At 48.8% G+C, this 5,650-nt stretch overlaps 1 pseudogene; it reads right to left on the reverse strand.

The window, feature by feature from the left end:
* Positions 1-4,922: 4,922 nt before the first annotated feature.
* Positions 4,923-5,046, reverse strand: LOC136131636 (small nucleolar RNA SNORA70; annotated as a pseudogene).
* Positions 5,047-5,650: the final 604 nt, after the last annotated feature.

Genomic DNA, 5,650 nt, shown 5'->3' on the forward strand with positions numbered 1-5,650 from the left:
GAGCCCGCGTGCCACAACTACGAAGCCCGTGCGCCTAGAGCCCATGCTCCATAACAAGAGAAGCCACCGCAATAAGAAGCCCGCGCACCGCGACGAAGAGTAGCCCCAGGCTTGCTGCAACTAGGGAAAGCCCGCGCGCAGCAACGAAGACCCAGAGCAGCCAAAAAACAAATGTCCTTCCCACGTGGACTCCGAATCTCGTCCCCAGTGTCACCTACAGTCCTAACCCAGACTCCTCCCCCACGCTCCCCCTGAGGGCTGGCTGGGCCTTCCCACCAACCCCCACCGGGCAGCTGACCCTGGACGCCCTGATCCTATGAGGCCCAGCCCTGCGCAGGGTCCCAGCTCCTGCCATCTGCTGGGACGTCGCTGTAGTAGAGCTGGGGCTGCAGAGTCCTCAGGCCATGGTCGCTGTGCTCATCAGGAACGCAGTTGGGGTCTGAGCACATTCAGAACAAAGGCTCCAGGAAATGTACCACGGGACCCGGCAGTGCCTCGTTGCTTCCAGCTTCTCCAGAATGTTCGAGGAGAATATGAAACATGTCTCCACACAGTGAGATTCCTATCAGATGGAAGGCCACCAGGCTCAGTGTTTTGGAAACCTGTTCTCTCCCACAGGGAAGAGAAGGCTGGTTCATTCATTGATTCCCTCACCTGTTCAACGATAGCTCACTGAGCACCTACGCGGGGACACACTTCAGGCAGGAACCTGGGATACTAAGGTGGGCCAGGCACAGTCCTGCCCTCAAGGCAATCCCAGTCTGGATCCATAGTGACCCCCACCCTCTCCATCCCACAGACCCCCTCCCTGTAGACACAGCAGCCTGGACTTTTGCCCCAGCAGCTACGTACAGGTGTCGCCCTGACACCTGCAGTCAAGTTGGGGTGGAACCAGGGGTAGTCATCAGTTAGCCATTAATAAATAAGAAACTGTAAACTGTCTTCACTGATCGAGCTTGCTTTAATTGTTTTTGCAAAAACTTGCATGTATTCTAAGCTTAACATAGTCTAAACAGTAAGGTGTTTGCCCAAGTTGTTTTTTTAGGAACTTGGAGTTAGCTGTGTCCAGTTTGAGCTCAAGCCAGTTAAGATTGGTTAAGACCACTGACCCTCCAATTGGGCATGTGTGAGTGTCTGCTGGGAGACCTTTTGACATCAGAGGTGATGCCGAAAGCTCAGACTCCGTACACTGGTGCTGAATCAAATCTCGGAGACAGAATTTTGGGTGAAGTAGAAAAAAATAGCTTTATTGCTTTGCCAGGCTCCTGCCCTCGAAAATGTGTCCCAACCCGGGAGGAATCGGTGAGGAGTTTTGTTGTTTGTTTTTCTGTTTGCATTGGGTCTTCGTTGCCGTGCATGGGCTTTCTCTAGTTGCATCGAGCAGGGGCTGCTCTTGAGCAGGGTCTACTCTTCGTTACCATGCGTGGGCTTCTCACTGCAGTGGCTTTTCTTGTTGCAGAGCACGGGCTCTAGGCATGTGGGCTTTAGTAGCTGTGGTACGCCAGGGAAGCCCCTGGTGAGGAGTTTTATACCAATAGTTCAAGGGTGGGATTGCTGACAAGATTAGGGTATGTGCAGGACCCGCTCCTGCAATTTGGCCTCAGGTAATCTCGAACAAGGACCCTGCCCCAAGGCTGCACTATTGTTTCTTGACGGCTCCTCCCTTGTCTCTGTATCCCCTCCCTCCTCTGATTAGCAACTGTTTGAACCTGCCCTTTGGAATTCAGTGAAGGTCCTGGAGGCTGAACAGAAAGGCTCCCGTGCCCAGGGGCCCCACAGGGTTCTGCTTTGTTTCAGAGGGTCAAAAACTCCACCCTCAGTGGGAGCTGGTGCTGCCATCTTTGGACACTCTCCCCATGAAGACACCGTAGCTTAGCTGCATCTGCACAGAACGACAGTTACCTCGCCTTCTTCTTATCTCCAGTCACCTTTCGCCATGCTCCCCATGCCTCAGCTTTATCTCATAAATACCCCAAGCCCTCATCATTTCTCCCATGTTCTCTCTTGGATGCCTCCTGAGTAAACCTCTTCTCTGCTGCAAACCTTGGCATCTCAGCCTTTGGCTCACTGTACGTGGGGCAAGCAAGCCTTGTTGGGAGGCAACCATGCCCAGGGACAAGGCAGGACAGAAAGGGGAGGATGTACTGCAGGTAGCCATGATGGCAGCTCTGCTCCAGGGGCCGGTGGGAACCCGCTCTGGCTAACTTGTGGGCTGGTCTTGGTCACACTAAGCATTGTGGAGTGTTCTGAGAGGCACCCCAGGACCCAGGTTTTCATTGTTGTTGTCTCCACCCAGCTCCACACTGCCAGCATCTTTGGTAAACTTAGTGGGAGGAAAGGTGTACAATCAAGAAAATCCCACCCAGAGCTTCGCCTTTGAAACCAAGTAGGACCCTGTGGGTATCCTGGGCATGAGCCTTTCTGTTTAGCCTCCATGACCTTCCCTGTGTTCCAAAGGGCAGGTTCAAATAGTCACTAATCAGGAAAGAGAACAGATGCAGAGACAAGGAAGGAACAGCCAAGAACAATAGTGTAGCCTTGGGGAAGTGTCCTGGTTCCACATCAAGGGATACACATAACAATATCTTTGAGCTCTTTACAGAACTAAGACCTCCAACAAATGGAAGATGTAGCGTTCTTCATTCCAGGGATGACCACCTGAGGCCAGATTAAAGGAACCAGAGAAATTCATCAAAAGATTACCTGAAACCAGATTAAAGGGGTACAGGCCCTGTACACACCCTAATCCTTATCAGCAACCCCACCCTTGAACCGTTGCTATAAAAATCCTCCTGGGTTGGGACACACAGTTTTGAGGGCATTAGCCCACTGTGGCCCCCTTTGCCTGGCAAAGCAATAAAGCTATTCTTTTCTACTTCACCCAAAATTCTGTCTCCATGAATTAATTTGGTGTCAGGGTACAGAGGCCAGATTCAGCTTCAAATTTGGTGTCCAGTGTGGGGCCGACTTGGGAACAGCCCCAGGAGGGTCCCCTGACTTGATTGGATGCTCTGAGGTTTTCTCCATGTCATCCTCTTTCAAGAGAGAAGAGGGCTGCAGAATTCCTTTTGAGGTCAGATCGCCTGGGACCCTTGCCTGGAAAGGCCCAGCCCTGGTCATACCCCTTCCACCATTCCAGCAGTCAGCACTCCTCCAAGTCAGGAGTGGGCAGCAAAAGAGGGACCATCTTAGCAGCTGCCAAGGTCACTTTTGCCTTGAGGACACTCCCTTCTTCCTCCTGCCTGCACCAGCTCGGATTTCCTACACCAAGGAGTTATTTGGGGGGAGGAGAAAAATAGTGTCTGACATCGAGACACCTCCGCCAGAATGTGGGTAAGTCCCCTGGATGTGCACTCTGGGGCTCCTTCAACTTTGTCCCTCTGGAGAACTTTCGCCTACATCTGGGGAACATTTCGTTTCCATCTGGGGATTTTCCGTTTTGGAAATCCCACGTGTAAGGCACTGCTTGGACTAAGGTCACTGGCTTCGTGGGACTCTGAGCTTTGAGCTGTCCGATGTTTTCAAATTTTGTTTTTTGTATTTGTTTTCGTTTTGTTTCTGGTGTCAGTCTTCCATCTGCTGGTGGAGGTTCTGGTTTGTTTCCAGTCCCTGCGTGAGTGTTTTGTGATCAGATATGGGAAGCACTTCCTTGATTTCATCTGATAATTTTCCCTGGGGAAAATTTTGGCAGCTTGGTCGACCCTATAGTGATAACCTATGACTAAGAGGAGAACGCGATTCTATTGTCATTCTGTTTGGCCAACGTACATTCTTGAAAGTGAGGAAAGGTGGCCAGTGAATGGTAGCCTAAATTATTATACTATTCGTCAGCTAGAACTGTTTTGTCACAGGAATGGGAAGGCTGGGACTTCTCTCCACTCCACGTGGGCTAGCCACACTGGGTTCAGTCCCTTGTGGGAATTGAGCCACTTTGGGCTCCCTGAGAGCCAATTCTGGGTTTGTTCTCTTTTAAAAACTGAGCCAGTCTGTTTGGAAGCCTATGTCTGTGAATGGAAGTGGAATTTTTAAACTATACCCGCTCTGATTTTCTGTCTGTGCAGCTGTAGCTTATCTGTTGTTTGCGTTTTTTTCGTGTATTATTTTGGGGTGAGCCACTCTGGGGAAATTCTAACTGCTCATTGCGAGCCACTCTGAGACCTCTGTCTGGGAGTAGAAATGGAGTCTTTGGGCTATTTATCGATTGCATTGTAATCAGATGTGTAACCATGCCCTTTTTAAGTCTTTCTGTCATTTATAGATAGTTTTTTATTGTACTCTGATGCCTTTGCAAAAGTGCTTCATCTTTAAGAAGATTTATGTGAAGGACCATTTTGACAAGTACAGGTCTCATAAACTTCATATCCTACTGCTGGACTGGGTAAGAAATGAAAAATCTTAACGGAGAATCTGATGGCTTCATAAAAAGTTGAAAAAGGATTGGTCACTGAGTGAACTGGTGAATACAGTTATAATGTTTATGGGTTTTTTATTACTTTTTTTTTTGGACGGGAAAGTAGGATTCGTTGGTGGGCATGAGTAAGGAAGAGACAGTGCCAAGACTCTCATGAGTGCAGGGCCCATCATTTATCCAGGGAGCCACGATTAGGGATATATTTGACTCCACAGCCATCCGGGACGAGCTGCTTTTCTGCCACCATGTTTTCAAATTCATCCGCGTTAAAGTTAGTAAATCCCCGCTCCTTGGAGATGTGGGTCTTCTGGCGGCCAGGGAACTTGAACTTGGCCCTGCCTAGGGCCTCAGTCACATGATCCGTGTTCTGCAGCTTGGGGAGGATGGATATTATGACTTGGCCAATGGCGGCCCTGGCCACTGTGCCCTTGGGCTTTCCAAAGACTGTGCATATCCCTGTCTGGAGCCTAGATTGAGCACAGCATGCCGGTCATGAATGTCCACTGGAAAGGGCTGTCTCCAAGGTCCCTTAGGGGAACCCATACAGGCAACAGGCTGCAGAACTACCGAGGAGGCTACTGTTTGCAGCCATTGTACACTGGGGAAAAGAGCATGGTTGGCTTAATTGACTGCAAATTATCACTGGTTTTGATCTGTGTTTTCCAGACATAGAGAAGTCCTTCCCCTCAAGCTACTTATGACTTAGAGCAATTGGATAAATTACACCTCTGTCAGAAAAATGGAAATATATTTTTTTTCTCTCTGCCTGGTCCCTCCAGAAATTGGAGATGCTTGTGTTCTGAGCAGCCTCGTCAGGTGAATGGGAGAGACTGTCTCCTGGCATGTGTAGGAATCTTGATATTTCGGCGACTTCTAGAAAGGAGAAATCCACGAAGGCAGAATCTGATGGCGGGCTTATGTTTCAACAGATATGAAATTCTAGTTCTGTTCATTGAAGTCTGTATTTATGAAAGTTATTGTGTTAATCACACTTTTGCCCTGATGTTTAGGAGGAAAGGAAAATTACCTAGTGAAGTTATCAGAGTGTAATTACTCATGACATCACCGTTTGCTTTAGGTCTACTGCTAAAAGCGTATATACAATGCTTGTGTGACAATTGGGTATAAATGATCGAATGTACGGCCTATAAAGCATTTCTTCATTAACATACCTCTGAGCTTGTTCACAATACCTGATCAATTTTTCCCCAACATGGATTAACTAGGCGAATACAAAGG

This window comes from Phocoena phocoena, chromosome 11, assembly GCF_963924675.1.
Source record: "Phocoena phocoena chromosome 11, mPhoPho1.1, whole genome shotgun sequence".
Classification (NCBI taxonomy): Eukaryota; Metazoa; Chordata; class Mammalia; order Artiodactyla; family Phocoenidae; genus Phocoena; species Phocoena phocoena.